At 36.5% G+C, this 20,277-nt stretch overlaps 1 long non-coding RNA gene across 4 annotated transcripts in view; it reads right to left on the bottom strand.

The window, feature by feature from the left end:
- LOC123777810 (uncharacterized) overlaps positions 1-17,807 on the bottom strand; it is a 45,554-nt gene extending 27,747 nt beyond the window's left edge. For 2 of the 4 annotated variants that reach the window (XR_015722718.1, XR_006775728.2), the window contains exons 1-2: positions 17,435-17,807; positions 184-384 (exon numbers count right to left, since the gene is read on the bottom strand). This is a non-coding gene — a long non-coding RNA (uncharacterized LOC123777810). Of the gene's footprint in view, positions 1-183; positions 385-10,577; positions 12,518-17,434 lie in introns of those variants that run through there. The other 2 variants (XR_015722720.1, XR_015722719.1) reach the window with 2 other exon arrangements.
- Between the last annotated feature and the right edge of the window lie 2,470 nt (positions 17,808-20,277).

The raw sequence follows: 20,277 nt of genomic DNA, 5'->3' as shown, positions 1-20,277 counted from the left end.
AGTCTTATTTTTAGTCTTTTGGGTTGCAGTTAAGAAATACACCCTTCCTATAACACTAACTTGACTACTAAGATAAGGAAAAACTGAAAAGCGGGAAAAGTTCATAGTGGGGGGAAAAAAAACAACTATGAGGGGAAGAAACACCACAGAAAATAATTTATTAGACAATTAAGTGACACTTACTTTTGACCAAAGTTTGCAGACTGGCTGGAATTTGATTATTAGCGGTCAGATGAAAACAAGTAATGCTCCACTCTTTGTCAGAATACCTTCCAGAATGTCCTTTAGTAGAAACTGGATGTTACATGAAACTAATTGCCACAAATGAGGTTATAGTTTTAGTAAAATCCAGCATGGATGTAAATTTTGACTCGTACTCCAAACCTAAAATGAAAGCAGAACTATGTTAATAACAGTCATATTTGATGAAAATAATTAGTTCACTTATTCATTGATCAATATCATATACCAATGAGGTGACAAAAGTTAATTTTCTTTCATTATAATTCACTTGATATATTTTGTTAAAGATATTTATAATATCAGTCAATAAAAATAAATACCGACTTTCAGGGAAGACACGATGCAGACGTGGGTATTACATGAGAACATAAACCCTATGAGAGTGTGAACTTTGTGTATCTTGTTCTCTGTGGTATCTCTTGCACTGAGATTAAGGTTTATTTCATAGTGCTCAAAAATATGTGTTGAGGGTGCAGGAATGGGTTACCCAGGTGATGGGGATTAAGACATGCACTGGGGATAAGCACCAGGTGTTGTATGTAAGTGTTGTCTCACTAAATTGTACACCTGAAACTAATATTACACCGTATGTTAACTGGAATTTCAATAAAAATTTAAAAAATATATATGTGTTGAACAAATGGATCAGTTTTTCTCTAAAAGTTGACTTAAAAACATCTTAAGGGTGATGATAATAAGCAGTATAATCTAGTTGGAGAGGCATCTAACAGAAGTCTGTAAACATCAATCTCTTATTCACTCTACACACATAGTCCAGATAGTATTTACAAATGAGGCAAATCTTGAATGTCCACTGAGATTGGCTCTGTCACTATTTTTAGGGGATACTGAAGTTACCACGTAGTGTGATCTGAGATGTCTTCAGGCCTAGTTTGCTCTAAAAATTATTAACACCTTTCAATGGTATAAACCACCTCTTGAAACTTTGAACTCTTCATCGTTTGCAGCACTTCTGGTGAGGCTACCAAGCTCTGTATATATTCAGTATGTTTTGATGGTAACAACAGTTTGAAAAGAAAAATATGGAAAATAACTACATGTATTTGGGTGAGAAAGATAACTCCAAGTTTAGACATATGAGACAGGCCTACGTTTCTCACCAATAGCATTTCATGATTGTCTACAGTTCCTGCCTGGCTTGAAGTTCCTTAATGTAAAGTACTTATTTGGTTAGACAGTAGTGAGGCTCTTGCCTCCAGACTTATTTAGCAACTACCATAACTTTTACTCTTTTAGCATCATATTAGATTCTATGAGTGGTATAAAAAGTGCATAATGCAGTCTGTTTTTATGACGATCACAATTTTGTTTTCTGCAAGGAAAAAATAGAGATATCTGCATTTGCTTGAACATGTATTAGAAATTCTGAAACCTCATATTAGAAGTCTGAAACTTCATAGTGGGATTATATATTTGAGATCTAAATCTTGACTTAACTTTCCTAAAGATATCCATGGTTGGCAAAGCTGGGAAGTTGGGTTATGTAAAACCTTCCTGGTCTACTACTTTTGGGTTAAATTGAGAGTGTTATCACCCATCCTTGGAAAGAGAAAAGTTTCCTCCCCCCTCCCAGAAAAACTGGATTACTTTAACCTTTACAAATGTAAAATAATGCCACCTAAAGGAGCTTCACTGATACAAAACAGAGTTTAGCATGCAGAATCTACTTTCATGTGAAAAACAGAGCAAAGAAACTATAGTCTGTGTCCTTCACCACTACTTCCGTGGAATAATGGAAAGATCACAGGCTTTTGAATGAGATAAATCTGGATTTGAGTCATGTTTGTGAATTAGCACAGGTTTCTTAGTTTCTCACCTACAAAATGGCCTTAATAATGTCGCCACAGAGCATTCTTGTGAAGATTAAATAAGAGAATGCATGTGAAAGCTCTCAGCAATTAGATTTTCAGTAAAAATGAAGTCTAGTCTTCTGTTGTTCTTATAGTTGTTTCCACAGAGTTTAACAGAAATTGTCTTTCATTTCATACATTAGCTTTGTCTTTCTATTGGGTTAACATATAATTGAGGAAATGGCCAAGAGTTACGTGGGAAAAAATCACTAACCATCAGGGAAATGCAAATCAAAACCACAATGAGATACTACTTCACATCTGTTAGAATGGCTGTCATCAAAAAGAAAAGAGGTAACAAGTGTTGGTGAGGATGTGGAGGAAAGGGAAGCCCCCCATACACTGTTGGCAGGAATGTAAATCAGTTCAAACACTATGGGAAACAGTTTAGAGTTTCCTCAAAAAACTAGAAATAGAACTACCATATGATCCAGCAATTCCACTTCTGGCATGCAGCCAAAGGAAATGAAATCTCTATCTTAAAGAGATATTTGCACTCCTGTGTTCATAGCATCCTTATTTACAATAACCAAGATATAGAAACAGCCTAAAGCAATGAGAGATGGATAGAAAAATAGCAAATATACATATATATATATTTATATATTCCATATAAATAGATGGATAGAAAAATAGCAAATATTCCATATATATGGAATATATATATATATTCCATATAAATTGATCAATGTGGAATATTATGCAAACATAAAAAGGAAAGAAATTTTGCCATGTATGACAACCTATATGGACTTTGAGGACATTATGCTAAGTAAAATAAATCAGACAGGGAAAAACAAATACTCATATGTGTAATCTGAAAAAGCCAAATTCAGAATCAGAGAATAGAATGGTGGTTGCCACAGGATGGGAAATGGGAAGAGTTGGTCAAGGAGTACAGACTTCTAGTTATAAGATTAATAAATTCTGGGCATCTAATGATGATTACAGTTAGCAATACTGTGTTATACACTTCAAAGTTGCTAAGAGAGTAGATCTTAAGTGTTCTCACCAAAAAAACAAAATGGTAATTATGTGAGATAATGGAGGTGTTAACTAACTTTACTATAGTAGTCATTTCACAAAATATGTGTTCAAACAATCACCTTGTACATCTTAACATTATACAATGTTATATGTCAATTATATCTCAATACAGTTGGAAAAAATATCCTTGAGGACAATAATAAGGTCTTAGTCTTCTTAGTACCAGTTTTCAGTCAGTTATAACACTGTGGTCTGGAAATACTACTTACCAGTTTGAGAAATAGACTGGTTCTCTCATTGTTTCATTTATGCCTATCTGCCTATCTGCCTATCTATCATCTATCTATCTATCCATCCATCCCAGATCTTCTATACCTGATATGGATACAAGTGAACTTCAATATTTCTGTATTTATTGTTAAATTTGGTTTTTTATTCCTTAAATACTTGAACAAAATTATAGTAAGTGCTATGTAAATAGTAGATCCCATTATTATAGCTCACTCAGTAAATACTTCATTTTACAATAATTCATTCAAAAAATTATAGGAGAAAAGATATAAATTTCTTCTGAAAACATGGTTAAAATCAAAATTCAAGTTCTAAGCTGATAAAATTCTTAGTAGTAACAATAAAGCTGACAATACTTACTCAACCAGAAAAGTAGTTGACTTATCCCAATCTTACTCAAAGATTTCTGTTAGGTGACTTTAAATATCTCTTCTCATATACAAAAATGTGTACCTCATTTAATTGAGATAAAGATGCTTTCAATTTCCGTTTATAAAATAATGGCCCTAAAGACTTTAAAACAAATAGTTAACACCAGTATGATTTATGGTGGGGATTTCAACAAAACTCCATCACAGATAAAGGTCAAAGTGATAAATTTATATTCCTAATGACAGAGAGTTCCAGAAACAGAGGTAAATCCAAGGTCTGTATACATAATCATGGAATGATAATGTGCTAGAGAACACCCGCATTATAACTCTGGTAGAAACCCTGCATCCTAAATGGCTAAGCTGGGAGCAGAGAATGAAAAGATGTTGATCACAACATAGTTACCAACACTCCCTTCACTGCCCCCCCCAACAAAAAAAAGGAGTAATCCAGATTTATCAGGCAGTCATGGACATTTTTTTAAAAGGAAGGTTTTTTTTGTTTTTTGTTTTTAATTTATTTATATTGCATTTTCTTTTAATTTCTGGAAGGATGAATGCACCTACAATAAGTTTTAGCAACGTATATGATATTTGTAATGAAATGGAAATAAGTAATCTTGACAGAATTGAGAAGATTTTTAATAAATCAATAAATTTCTAAGTTAGAAATAATACGTCTTGTTTCTGTGATAACATAACCTCTACTTCTTCTCATTCTCTTTTCTGTCTTCTTTGTGTAGACCACTCATTATACACATTGGCATTGCCCAGGTGTGTCTTCTTCCCTTGACTACCTGTTTTTCCCACTCTGTAGATTTAACTATCACTTTAGCCATGTGTGTGTGTGTGTGTGTGTGTGTGTGTGTGTGTGTGTGTGTATGTCTATACATACAGATATAGAATATATCAGAATCCAGTGTCTCTGTAAGGTATCATTCACAATGTTGGATATAATCCCATATTATTAGCTATACAAAGAAACATTAAAATGTAACATACTCAGAATAAAAGGCAATCAATGAACAACTCTATAAATATACTAAAACCCACTAAATTATAGACTTTAAATGATAAATTCTATCATATGAGTAATTTCTCAAACTATTTCAGCAATAACAAGCAATCACTGGGGTTTCTGAGATGATCCATATGTAATTAGCAGACAAGATTTTAAAAGCATTTATAATAACTAGGCTCAGTATGTAAATTAAAATACACACATAATGATTAAACACATAAATCTTAGCAGATAAACTGAAATGTTCATTGAAGAACCAAATGGAAATTCTAGAAAAAAGTATAGATACATAGATCTTATGTATATGTATATTCCATGTACTTATATCTACATTTATAACTATCTATAGTAAAGTTTTCAATCATAATCATTCTCTACTTGAGACTTCCGTAATAGATACAAGGGTCCAATGGCCATCTTCACATTGTCTCATATGCACCTTGAAATCAACACATTTAAAACTGAGCTTAACATCTTGTCTAAAACTCCACCTTCTGTATACCTCCACAGAAACAGCAGATTCCACCCATCCCATCCAATATGGAAACTGAGATTTACCTTTGATCTCACATTTTTCTTCTCCACTCACATCTAAACAATCACCCAGTGCACATAGATTTTACTTTCTTAGTTTCCCTTTTCTTTCTTCTGCATCACTACTAGATCTATCATGGGTAATTGGGGGGAAAATCTCCTTTGTTCTCTTCTGCCTCTGGTCTTATTTCTTTAAATCCATTCTCTAAACAAAGCATAGTTACAAACTGAAATATAACTATACTACGGTTATGATCAGGTATTTTCAATGACTCTACATATCCTTTGAATTAACTCCAATCTTCTTATATTATGTGCAAAAGAGAAGATACTTCCACATCCCCTTCTTCAACTGGAAGAAAAAGATGGGAAAGGGAAATTTTAACTTTAAATCAACTAGGAATCTTGACTATTTTATGGGACTGGGCATTTTAATAATTGACTGAAGGAACTGACTGGAAAAATCATGAGGGAAACTCCATCTGAGTTTCAGCTGGAGAAAAGAGAAATGATTAGCCTCATCAAATGAATATAAAGAATAATAAGAGGAGGATCAGAGTCATGTATACTTTCATTCCAAGGAGGATGGATTTGATACACTAGTTATATGTGCAATTTTTTATACTCGATACAAGCTCTGTACTTCATGTTCAATAAAAAAAAAGAGAAAGAAAAGCTTTATCCTTAGTTTAGAATGCCCTATCTCCTCCTTCTGCCTTACTTGAATAATTACTCTTCATTCTTTAAAACACAAGTGGTGATTTTACTTAGCAATTCCTGATTATTCAAATCTTAGTTTGTATTCTACATCCTTGTTCCCATCATACCCCTTGATCTACACATGCCATCATCCTTACAGTATTGGATTTTGACCATGTGTTTTGGTTCTGACTATTCCATGAATTCTTTAAAGTCAGAGAATATGGCCCATTCATCTTTGTGTTTTCAAAACTGCAAACTGGACCTGAAATATTAGGTTATCGATAAATAAACGAAACGATGTTGCAGAGAAGGAGAGACAAACGGAACTATCAACAACAATAGAGAAGTAGGTATGATTATTTTTCAGAGGGGATGAAGAACTCCATCTGGGGAAGTTCATACTGGAATGGCAAAAGATCGTTTTTAAAAATAGAGCTTCCTACAGACCTAATAAGCACTAGTTGAAGTTAAAACAGCACAAAAAGCTAGTTAGCACAATATCATTGGGATGCTTTGAAATTGCACTCTCTTTAGATACAGGAATCTGAACTGGAAAGTCTGGGAGTTACAAAAAATAGAAGGTATGGTCCCTTCACTCCTTAACATCTCTGTAACCATGCACCACCTTTGGGGAATAATCCTCTTCTGAGAAGATCCATCTGATGACTGAGATACAGAGAATACAAGTGATTCTCTCAATTGCTTAATAATGAAACTAAGACAAAACAAAAAACCTATCTTCTCTAAGGAAAATAACCCAATGCTTTGTGTGAGAGAATATAGAACTAAGGAATGATTTAGCTATAGAAAATGCAAGTATGATGATTATTTCAGTTCCTCTCAGAAGAAAGGAATGTCTTATGATACCACATACAGAAAACCCAAAAGACTACCAAAAATCTATTGGACTAATAAAGGAATTCAGTAAGATCACAGGATATAAAAATCAATATACAAAAATCCATTACATTTCTATACACAATAAAGCAGCAGAAAGAGAGATTGAGAAAATAATCCCATTTACAACTGCACCAAAAATAATAAAATATCTAGGACTAGGTGACTCAGTCAGTTAAGCGTCTGTCTTTGGCTCAGGTCATGATCCCAGGGTCCTGAGATGGAGGCCCATATCGGGCTTCTTGCTCAGTGAGGAGCCTGCTTCTCCCTCTACCTCTGCTCCTCCCCCTTGTTTGTGCACTCTCTCTGGCAAATAAATAGGTAAATCTTTAAAAAATATATCTAGGAATAAACTTAACCAAAGTGATGAAAGTCTATACTCTGAAAACTAGAAAACATTGATAAAAGATATCAAAGACAACACAAATGGAAAGATATTCCATGCTCATGAATTGGAAGGACAAATATTGTTTAAATGTCCATACTACCCAAAGAAATCTACACATTAAGTGCAAACCCTATCAAAATACCAACAGCATTTTTTACAGAAGTAGAACAAACCAACCTAAAATTTGTATGGAACCACAAAAGACCCTGAATAGCCAAAGCAATCATGAAAAAGAAAAACAAAGAGGAAGTATCACAATCCCAGATTTCAAGTTATACTATGAAATTGTAGTAGTCAAAACAGTATGGTATCAGCATAAAAATAAACACATAGATCAATGGAACAGAATAGAGAGCCCAGAAATAAACCTGTAATTATATGGTCAATTAATCTTTGACAAAGGAGGCAAGAATAAGCAAAGGGTAAAAGAGAGTCTCTTCAACAAATGATGTTGGGAAATCTCTATGCAAAAGAATGAAACTGGACCACTTTTTTACTTGGTACACAAAAATAAACTCAAAATGGGTTAAAGACCTAAATGTGAAACCTGAAACATAAAAATTCTAGAAGAAAGCACAAGCAGTGATTTCTCTAACACTGGCCATACAAACATTTTCTAGATATTTCTCCTAAGGCAAGGGAAATAAAAGCAAAAATAAACTATTGGAACTACATCAAAATGAAAAGCAAAGGAAATGACCAACAAAACTAAAAGACAACCTAATGACTGGGAGAAGATATTTACAAATGACATAACCAACAAAGGGCTAGTATCCAAGATATATAAAGAACTGATACAACTCAACACCAAAAAAACAAATAATCCAATTAAAAATGGGCAGAAGACATGGGAGGTTACTCAAAAAATTAAAAATAGAACTACCATATGATGTAGTAATACAAAAACACCAATTCGGCTAGATATATGTACCCCTATGTTTATTGCAGCATTATTTACAATAGCCAAATATCGTCAAGTGTCCAACACTAGATGAATAGATAAAGAAGTGGGATATATATATACAATGGAATATTACTCAGCCATAGAAAAGAATGAAATCTTGCCATTTGCAACATGAATGGATCTAGAGAGTATAATGCTCAGTGCAATAAGTCAGAGAAAGACAAATACCATATGATTTCACTCATATGTGGAATTTAAGAAACAAAACAAAGGAAAAAAGTAACTAACCAAAAACAGACTCTTAACTACAGGGAACAAACTGATGGTTATCAGAAGGGAGTTGGGTGGGGGGATGGGTGAAATAGGTGACAAGGATTAAGAGTACATTTATGACAATGAGCACTGAGTAATGTATGGAATTGCTGAATCACTATATTGTACACCTGAAACTAATATAACACTGTATGTTAACTATATTGAATTAAAATAGAATAAAATAAAAAGTCACTTTCATATTAAAAGAAAGGGGATTTCTTAACATGGGTTTTAACTTTTTTTTTAGTTTATTTTTATTTTTTTAAAAGATTTTATTTATTTGAGAGAGAGTGAGAGAGAGAGAAAGAGAGAACATGAGCAGCGGGAGTGGGAGAGGGTGAAGCAGACTCCCTGATGAGCAGAGAGACTGATGCAGGGCTCGATCCTGGGACTCCAGGATCATGACCTGAGCTTAAAGCAGATGCTTAACCAACTGAGCCACCCAGGTGCCCCTTAACTATTTCTTTTGAAAAAACTCTACAAAAAAACCTATTACCTTTTCGCCTAATATAAAAAAGTGAAAAATTACCATGTAAATAAAATTAGGTGCGTATGCTTCTATTTTCTTTTGAAAATATATCCCAGGCTAGAAAATGTTGCTTTAATAATGTTATGACTATCTATCATCTATCTATCTATCTATCTATCTATCTATCTATCTATCTATCTATCATTTTTGTGTATATATGCACACACATTATATATCAAGGATTATCCCTTTTTTAAAAATTTTCTTATGCTGCCCTTTAGTTACTTATTTTGAACATTAAGATACTAAATTTTGAAGAACTTCTTTTAATGAAAGGTTTCAAGTTTATTAATTTAGTTTTTCTAATAAAAATGAAGAAAACAAGGCATTTTACAGAACTATAATCACTGTTATATAGCCAATGGAAGGGAAAGGGGATAAAAAAAATATGGACTTAACAATGGTTAATTAGTATTTCATGTTAAAGTAAAGGCATTGTTTAAAATAATATTAAATGGCTCAAGCAGCATAAAAATGCTACCAAGTTTGAGTAACAAAATCTAACAGATTGATTAGAGTTGGTTTGGGTCTTCAGAGTTCAACTCTAGAGGCCTTGTCTCTGCCACCTTACTTTTACAATGACATTTTCAGTGCACAGTGATTACTCATTGGGTTTTCCTTTCCCTCTGAATGGTTTATGGCAACAGGAGTCATCGACCATGAAATTGCAGGAGGTCTCCGAATAAATACTATCATTGACTGAAGGGAAACAGCTGCACACATTTGTACAGATTTCTATAACACCTAATGTAAAACAAGGCATCACACTGGACCTGGCGAGGTGGTTCTCCTCCCCCTCTTCCTCCTCCTTCTTCTTCCCCTCCTCCTCCTTCTTCTAATGGAAATATCCTGATTTAGGTGGGCAAAGGCTGGATATGTTTTCTTAAGTGAAAAGCAATGGAGACATCGTGGAACTGCTGCAAAGATTAAAACCCATTCATATACACACCCATTTCCTATTCCTTAAAGTAAAAAAAAAAAACAAACAAAAACAAAACTATAAATTAACTTACTGAAGAAAACCACAGGCAAGTATATGTATATGCATATACATATATGCACATATATCTGCATATTTACCTATTTGAAATCTTTTCCCCCATTTAAATTCAAACAAGTCCCTTAATGAGTCTTCATCTGTCCCTTCATTTGTTCATTTGTCATGAGTCCCCAGAAATGAAAGACTCCATTTTATGAATGAAGATAAAATGTTCCTTGAATAGTGAATCTTTCTTAATAAAAGGAGAATTCAGGTTAAAGCAAGGGGGATAATCAGTTCTTGAGGGCTTTGGGTTATTTTTTCTAAAGTTTTAATTCATTTATATCTTCACTAAAAAGAAAAATGTAAATTATTCTCTGGGTTTCCATTTAGCACACAAGTGAGTTCTAAGATATTATTTGAGGGAATTAACAGCCGAAATTATCCTAAGAGAAAATCAATAGTATTCAGTAATGTGTAATTGCATTTTATTTTAGTGAATGTTAGAATAACGACATATACGTGTTAAACCACAAGCATCTTACGGGCTTTAAAATATGTGGTTAGGGGATTTTCCAGCTGCCACATATCCTGCCAGATGCTTCGGGTTTTTGGTCTATTCCACAGATTCGGAATGAAGAAACTTGCTCTGCAGAAGTGCCAGGGCCTGCATTCAGATGCTTTCCTTGAAGATTCCTTGAATCTAGTTTCATGGTGTGATGAATAAAGCAGCACTGTCAATGAGATTAAGTCAAGCTGCCCCTAAAAATAACACTGATTGAGCAGTTATTTCATGATTCATCCTTTAGTTTCGTCTTCTTAAAAAAATTGTCATTAACAAGCTAAGTGCTCGTTAATAATAAATAAATGAATAATAATGAATGAATAAATGAAGGAATGTATAGCTCAAATATAATCTTCTCTAAAAAACTTGGTGACTCTTTCCTAAGAGATTTCCAGAACCATGCACTTCTTGATTTATTCACACTTTCAGTATGGCTTTTCTAACTTTGCTTTAGTATTATGATCATGTGTTTTATTTCTCTGTGACTTTCTGGTGTGCAAAGAGCACATTTTCTGTTTGCCTTTTCATTCTCAACACAAAGTATGGCATTTTGCATATTAAAGATGATTAGGGAATGTTTGACAAAAGAATTAAGGAATGAAGCAATAGGCTTCCTAAGCATAGTCTCACTCCGTTGACAGTATCAATTAGATCATTACAAACTCAAGCCTTTTATTTCATCCCTTCAGGAATGTTGGTAGAGTGCTTAATATAAAGTAAATGCATCCATAGCTACCGATCAGCTTTCCATTGAAGATAACATCCGTGAACGTAAATAAGGGAGAGGAGGGGAGAAATCCCCAATGGCACACAAAGCCCGAGGCTAAAGCTCTGGGGGCAGGAGATACGAAGTTACTATGGGCTCCATAAAAAACTAGTTAGGGTGCTGTTGGCTGCTTAACCTTTCTGGTTATCGGTTCCTTCATTTGTATGATGAAGGGATCACTTTAATGATAAAAATTCCCTGTAGGTCTAACGTTTTATTTTTGTGATCGATAGCTGTACTGTTCAGGGACAAGCTCTGTAGGCTCCTCATCACATTGCTTGAAGTACAGGCATCAAATCATTCTAATGGGTATCAACAGGGGGAAACCAGACTTCTAAAATGATTCTATGTGCAAAAAGCAGCACAAACAGAGGCAATGAGGGGTCACGTCCTGGTGGTGGTGTGTGGTGGGGAGAGAAAGCTTCAAGAGAAGTGTTACCAAAAAATATGGACACTAAACCTAGGCTTTTCAGGGTGAATTTTGCAGGGACACAGCAGGGGACGTAATGGGAATAGTCGTTCCAAATGTCAAAAACAACATGTGCAAAGAATAAAGGTTTGAAGCGGTGGGAACATAAAGGAAATTGAAAGTAGTTTGGTTTTGTTGGAGAATTAATCTGTGTGATGGAGACTGGAGTCATAGGCAATAGTCAGACCTAAAGGATCTTGGATTCCATGTCTAATGGTGTAGACATTCTTATTTGTGCGGTGATGGACCATTTGGAGGCGTTTTAACAACAGAGGGACATGACCGATCATTGTTTGCAAAGCTCATGACGGCTGCTGTGTAAAGACTAACTCAAGGAAATAAAAGGAAAAGCAGTGGGTCTCTAAGAGGGAAGTGAGGTGAAACTGCAGGGGAGATGGTGAAGGGGTAAACTGGAACAGGAGCAGTGACCTGGAAAGGGGCGCAGGACGAGAGAGATTTGTGAGGAAGAATCAGCAAATAAGATTTGTTAATAAACCAGATTTGGAATCAGGGAAGAATTACAGGGCAGAGTAGGAGATTCTTTTAGGTCGGGCAACTGAGGGGAGATGATGTCATTAAATGAGATGGGCAACGTAGAAGCAGGAACATGCTGGTGGAAGAAAGATGGTGAATTTGGTCTTAAATATGTTAAATCTGAAGTGCCTTTGGAACATTCAGGAAGGAATAGCCTTTTGCAATTAGTCCAACAGTCCTGCCTTTAAAGTCTAACATCATGCTCTCACCCCTTCCTCATTTCCTACCTTTCTCTGCTTTCCTGCTCTAGCCAACACTACCATCTTTAGATTCCTTGAACATGCAACAGTTTTCTGCCCAGAGCTTTTGCATTTATTATTTACTCTATTTAAAATAATTTCTGAGGGGCACCTGGGTGGCTCAGTCGGTTAAGTATCTGCCTTCAGCTCAGGTCATGAATTTGAGGTCCTGGGATCAAGCCCCACGTCAGGCTTCCTGCTCAGCGGGGAGCATGCTTCTTTTCCTCTGTTTCTCCACCCTGCTGCTCGTGCTTGCTCTCTCTCTCTCTCAAATAAATAACAAATTATTAAAAAAAAATAATTTCTAAGGTGCCTGGGTGGCTCAGTCTGTTGAGTGTCTGACTCTAGATTTCAGCTCCGGTCATGATCTCAGGATCCTGGGATCCAGTCCCACATAGGGCTCCCAGCTGAGCAGAGAGTCAGCTTGAGATTCTTTCTCTCCCTCTGCCTCGGCCCCTCCTCCCCACTCACATGTGTGCTCACCCTCTCTCTCTAAAATTATTTCTCCTAAAATATTTATAGCAATGGTTTATGTTTATTATTATGTCTCAGAATATTTTCTTCTTAGAATCACCTTCTAGTACTATCTCAGGTTGCTCATTACCCCAGTCATCTTTATCAATTCCTATTTTATTTCCTGCATTGCTTATATGACTATCTAAAATAGTCTTGGTTATTTATGTATTTACTTGCTAATTGGTTGTTCCCCTCTCCCCACCTGACAAAAAAGCTCTGTGGGAACATGGATTGTTATTTGCTGTTTCTACACCCACATCTAGAACAGAGCCTCATATGTACTAAATGCCCTGCCGAAATTTATTCAATGAATGACTGAACCTATGGCCATGGAATTATGGAGAAAGGATGGGCTGATACTCAGTGGGGGGCACAAGAAGATTTACTGGGGAGTTTCAATTGTCCAAGCCCCTTCTACAGCTCTGGGAGAGCTGCTAGCAATGGGTTCACACAATCAGATTTTGTGTGTGTGTGAAATTCACAAAATAAGATATTTTAACCATGGTAAAAGTACTATCTTTTTTTAACTCTGACCTTTTCTACTCTACCCTCCTCATGTCAGGTGATGTTGAAAAAGGCATATTTGAAATCTGGCTTGAAAAGTTAAGTTGGGATACATTTAGTTTGTTTTTTAAAGGATGATATTATATAGTTCGCAAAATAAAAAAACATAAATGCAGAATTACATACAGACAGGGATATTTACTTAGAATGAGGAAATAATAAATTACAAATTTTAAAAAACTAATACCTTAAACATCACAAAGTCCAGAGAAATAATGTATTTTTATGCTATTTATTTCTGACGTACTTCTGTAACACTTCTTTTCTGATATTTTTGGCTGGGTACTCTTTGACCTCCTCTTCAAATTCCAGTGCTTTGGTGATATAATTTTCTTTCTTTCTTTCTTTCTTTCTTTCTTTCTTTCTTTCTTTCTTTCTTTCTTTCTTTCTCTTTCTTCCCTTCCCTTCTTCCTTCCTTTCCCTTTCCCTTTCCCTTGCCCCTTCCCCTTCCCTTTCCTTCCTTCTTTCCTTCCTTCCTTCCTTCCTCCCTCCCTCCCTCCCTTCTAGACTCCAGCCCAGCTAGAGCACAACACGAGCCTTGAACTCATGACCCTGAGATCAAGATCTGAGCTGAGATAAAAAATCAGACACTTAACCAACTAAGCCACCTTGGTGCCTCAGTATAATTTTCTATACAAATAATAAAAAGAAAATTCTACTTTTCCACTAGCATGGTTGATTTTTTAAAACACTGGTTGTTTAAAAAAATATTTTTAGCATTATAACTTGTTAATGCAATATCATATAACTTTAAGGATTGTTTTCAAATTTGGGAAAAATCTCAAGTTTCCTTCACACAAGTTGTTACTTTCATACTCACTGACTTCACAGGTTTGTACCCTACAAACACAGGAATTCTGATAAATTCTATTTTGTGTAATTGCCACTAAAAAATAGTGTGCTTATCTTTGCATATACCCAAAAAGAAAGAACTTCTATTACTTGAGAACCAAATTCTCTAATTGCATGTTATTCATTGAACATTAGAAGAATTTTCAGTTATGTACATTTCAAAATTTATTTCTCCTCCATTCTTCATATGCTTCTGGTACTGAGTCACTCGGGGTACATTCACATTTCGATGAAATCTTTGGCCCTGCTGCTCTGTCACGCCATTAGATGAGTCAGTATTTGGGGTTGCCTAGGTGACCTACTAATAACTTGACTATATACCTACACAGCTATACAGACGTAGTTGATATATATACAAGATGGCCTAAGGGAAAGAGGAGATGGACAAGACAGGAATTCTCACATGAATTGTTTAGTAAAGAAGTCAGTAAAAGATTTAGGAAATAAATGGACAGAGAGGAAGAATTATAACAGGTAAAGGCAAATATCACGGAAGAAAGGCAAGGAAAAATTTCATGTCTATAAATATGTTTAAACAATGTTTATACAGTACTAAACCACTAATCATTATGAACTGATATTTTAAAGAATTAAAAATTCAGATAATATAAAATATTGGATTTTAGAATGAAAAGTTTTCATATAAAATTGGAACGAATATACTTGTATTACTTTCCTAAGGCTGTTGTAACAGATTACTGCAAACTGAGTGGGTTAGCCAACAGAAATTGTCTCATATTTCTGGAGGCTAGAAGTCAAGATAAAGATGTTGGCAGGTTTGGTTCCTTCTGAATGTCATGAGGGAAAGATTGATCCAGGCCTTTCTTTTTGGCTTATAGACAGTTGTTTTCTCCCTAGGTCTTAATTTTTTCTTTTTCCTACGCATGTTTGTCTCTAGGTCTGAATTTTCCCTTTTTAAAAGGACATCATCGTACTGGATTAGGGACAGCCCTAACGATCTCATTTTAACTTGATTGCCTCTGTAAAGACCCCATCTCCAAATAAGGCTATATTCTGAGACATCAGGGGTTAGGACGAGAACATATCTTTTGGAGAGGACACAATTCAACCTGTAACACATTAAATTTAAAATTATATTTAGTGTTACTAAGTAATGAGTGAAACAATATGATGGTAAGCAAATGTCATGATTAAAAAATTGAGCTACCCTATGACCCAGCCATTGCACTACTGGGTCTTTACCTCAAAGATACAGACATAGTGAAGAGAAGGGCCATATGCACCCTAATGTTCATAGCAGCATTGTCTACAATAGCTAAATCATGGAAGGAGCCGAGATGCCCTTCAACAGATGACTGGATTAAGAAGCTGTGGTCCATATATACAATGGAATATTACTCAGCTATCAGAAAGAACGAGTTCTCAACATTTGCTGCAACATGGACGGCACTGGAGGAGATAATGCTAAGTGAAATAAGTCAAGCAGAGAAAGACAATTATATGATTTCTCTTATCTATGGAACATTAAGAACTAGGAAGATGGGTAGGAGAAGAAAGGGATAAAGAAAGGGGGTAATCAGAAGGGGGAGTGAAGCATGGGAGACTATGGACTCAGAGAAACAAACTGAGGGCTTCAGAGGGGAGGGGGGTGGGGGAATGGGATAGACTGGTGATGGGTAGTAAGGAGGGCACATATTGCATGGTGCACTGCGTGTTATACTCAACTAATGAATCATCGAACCTCGCATCAGAAACCAGGGATATACTGTATGGTGACTAACATAATGTAATAAAAAAACGTTAAAAAAATAAAAATAAAAATAAAAAAATAAAGTCCTGTAGAAGGAAGCACTCTGTCAAAACAATCAGCCTTTGAAAATTATAGGAACATTATAGCTAGAAAACTGACAGCTATGAAGTTTCTAAGTGAACTTCTAAACTCTAAACCACTTTCCCTTGGTTCCGTGAAAGAAAACATTTTATTTCAAAAATTTACTTGACGCTTATTCTGTTGTTGTTGTTGCTGTTGATGACCGCTCTTCAGTTCCACCTGAAAAAGTATATTTCTCATTTTGATAAACCTAGCACATTAGGCATCGGCACCCACTCCCACCACTGCCTTCAAAGCTTCCACTTCAAGCTGCAGTCTCCTTACCAGCCTGCAAGTCTCTATTTCTTCATTCAGCCTAAACTAATTGTGCCCACAACTCTGTCTCTCATTTTCTGCTTCCCTTCTGGAATTCAGCTACCTCATCCTCAGCTTCCTGGAAGCTAATCAGAAATAAAGTGGGAAAGAGAACTATAGTAAAAACGAGGGTCCTCTTGGAGATGATCACAGAGCAACTCAGGAATCGTTGCCTGGGTTCTCTTGCTACTACTGTAAAATCTACTTCACAAACAACAAAACCAAATGTGCACGCACACAAAAGAAAGGAAGTCACGGGATCCAGAGAGCCCAGGATCTAAGACCAGGAAAGGCTATAGTAACCCACAGGACTGTGGGCCTGAAAGCAGCTAACCCAGACTGGAGCAGTCAAGACTGAAGGAGCAGTACTCTCAAGATGAAATGATAAAGTTCCTGCTGTGCGTGAAGGTCCAGAGAAGAAATTTACACAGCTGGGGAGTATGGAGATAAAGGAGGAGGTAGAAAAATAAGCATTTTAAAAGAAAAAGAAGCATTTGAGCAAAAGAGCAATTAAGGACATCAAGAAAAACAAAACTTTATGCAAGAAATTGTAGCAAACTCTGCAGCTACAGATACTATTTACAAGGTCATAATAATATAAATGTGAACACGGATCTAACAAAATCATATTACTGAACTGGGAGGCTCCCAGGTCCTATATATATAGGCTTTCCATGAAAAAGTCATTCCAACCCCTCAGAACGCTGGTCCCATTAAAACCACGGGAAAGCACGTGTGTCTCCGCACATACCAGTTTGCTTCTCTTAAAGGCGGTTTCTGATGCTCGTGCAGCTGGAGCAGCGAGAAGGGACGCTATTCACCGTGCTCGGTAACCTCAGCAAGCGGCCCTACTGGTTCCACTCCGAGTATCTGAAGAGTCCGAAGGCAGTTCACCTCGAGGCTGGCTGGTGGAAGCGATCTTATGCCGGAGGAGAGCACATCCCGCGTGTGGAGTGTGTGTCACAGACCCTACTTCATGTTAATCAGTGGGACCCTGAGGACAAAGCTGATATCTTGATATTTGGTCAGCCTTATTACCAGAAAGATGTAGCCAAGATGATCATGAATTTAGCCGACTATCACCGCCAACTCCAGGCACAAAGCTCAGAGGAGGTCCCTGCCCAGGGCACATCCACCCAGCGGTCCCCCGAGGCTGCCCGTTGAGGCAGCCACCTGGAGCCCCGCCCCCCCCTGCACTGCCCGCAAGGCGGCCACCTGGAGCTACCCCCTCCCACCCCGCGTTGCCCACCAGGAAGCTACCTGCAGCTACACCCTCCCACCCTGCCCTGCCCGCCAGGAGGCTACCCGGAGCTCCCCCGCCCCAGCACTGTCCGCGAGGCTGTGACCCAGAGCTCGCCCCTGGCGCTTCCCGTTCAGTGGGAAGCCTGCTTCTCCCTCTCCCACTGCCCCTGCTTGTGTTCCATCTCTCTCTGTCAAATAAATAAATAAAATATTAAAAAAAAAAGAAGTTGTGGTCCATATATACAATGGAATATTACTCAGCTATCAGAAAGAACAAGTTCTCAACATTTGCTGCAACATGGACGGCACTGGAGGAGACAATGCTAAGTGAAATAAGTCAAGCAGAGAAAGACAATTATCATATGATTTCTCTCATCTATGGAACATAAGAACTAGGAAGTTTGGTAGGGGAAGAAAGGGATAAAGAAAGGGGGGTAATCAGAAGGGGGAATGAAGCATGAGAGACTATGGACTCTGAGAAACAAACTGAGGGCTTCAGAGGGGAAGGGGGCGGGGGAATGGGTTAGACTGGTGATAGGTAGTAAGGAGGGCACGTATTGCATGGTGCACTGGGTTTTATATGCAACTAATGAATCATCGAACTTTACATCAGAAACCAGGGATGTACTGTATGGTGACTAACATAATATAATAAAAAAAAAACACTAAAATAAAAAAAATTTAAAGAAGATAAATAACCATCTAAAAAAAAGAACTCTACAATCATACTCTCTTATAAATAATATGGATGTCATACCAAATCCATTAGGATATTTAACCACTCGACAAAGCAAGTAACTTAAACAAGGCAGTAGTAAGCTAGCAACAAGCATCCATTTGTGCCATCCCTGAGCACTGTACCTTCCCATCTACTAAATTCATAGGCCTGGAGGTAAAGTCAGAGCCCATGGGAGAAGACCCAAACATCTGAGTCTTTTTTCCACCTTATGGAAAAAGGTGAGAAGCCACCTTAATTTGGCCAACAATAGATTCAACTGTCTAAAATTCAAAGTGTTTATTATTGCTGCTCAGCTGACTTCCACCTGACTCCTACATTCTGCATGTTCTATATTTCATCTACTTAATTTCATTTTTCTTGGTCCTGCTTTTTAGTTAGAAAACCATTTGGCCTCTCCTCCACTGCTATGCCCCTCACTATTTTGCAGTGTAGAAATAGATTTCAAGATGAAACGTCTTCTTTTCCCATGGACTGATAGATCTATAAAAATCTTTTTTATTCTCTAAAAAAAGGGGCAAGGAATTTCTAAATTCTTTCACCAACTCACGTACCACTTTTCTCAAGATTAGTGCAGATATGACTTAGGTATTGTCAGCATCAATCTTGTTCAAACGTCTCAGTTTTTGGCAGAAATCCCTCATAACCTTTGCTAAGAAATTGTGTCCATGTCTCATTCAAAAAAATTTTAATTCAATATTATTCAACACTTTTGATTCTTTTTGCACATTTCAGTGGATTTTAGGAGGAGAGTTAAGTCAATATGTATTGCATCTCTCAACTTTAATTCACAGACTTTATTCTAATTTGTTTTGTTTTGTTTTAGGTAACATATGCCAATATTCAAACAAATGGAGAAATAAAATCACTCCATGGAGTCTGAGTTTATTTTCCTGGGAGTCACAGAGTTTCATGAGTTACAGATTTGCTTTTTCTTATTTTTTTTTTTCAATTATCTACATAGCCACTGTATTAGGTAAACTCATTATTACCTTTGGAGTAAAACTGGACCCTCACTTACACTCTCTCATGTACTTCTTACTGGTCAACCTCTCCTTTACTGATATGACCCTGGCCTCCTTTGCTACTCCTAAAATGATCTGTGACCTAATTAGTGAATATAAGGCTATCTCCTACGAAGTCTCCATGGTCCAGATGTTCTTTCTTCACCTTTTAGGTGGAAGTGAGATGATGTTGCTTGTAGCCATGGCAAGTGATAGATTCAGTGCTGTATGCAAACCCCTCCATTACAAAACTATCATGAGCCATCGTGCTTGCACTGGACTTGCAGTAAAAGAAGACAACAATGGATAACTGGGTCTCATGACTCATTGGTAGGAAAATGATGATTATATTAACTAAGAATATTTTCCTCCTGAATTGTGTACCATGGTAAAATTGTGTATTTATGATATTTATTAAGAATTTTCAAATTCACTTTCTTTCTTTGATTTTTCCTCACCAAGGAGATGTTGGTGATTAACTTTACCACTTAGTCTCTAAGTTACAGAATATTCCTGTGGGATTATAACTAAACTAGAGGAAATCCCAACACTAACCTGAGATGAATATAGTAACCTATGAGAATGTTTAGCTTTCCTTTTGGAGAAAAAAGG

Source organism: Ursus americanus, chromosome 33 (genome assembly GCF_024610735.1).
Source record: "Ursus americanus isolate L20-20 chromosome 33, mUrsAme1.1.p, whole genome shotgun sequence".
Taxonomy (NCBI): Eukaryota; Metazoa; Chordata; class Mammalia; order Carnivora; family Ursidae; genus Ursus; species Ursus americanus.
The sequence above is the reverse complement of the archived record's forward strand: the minus strand, read 5'-3'. Positions and strand labels throughout refer to the sequence as shown.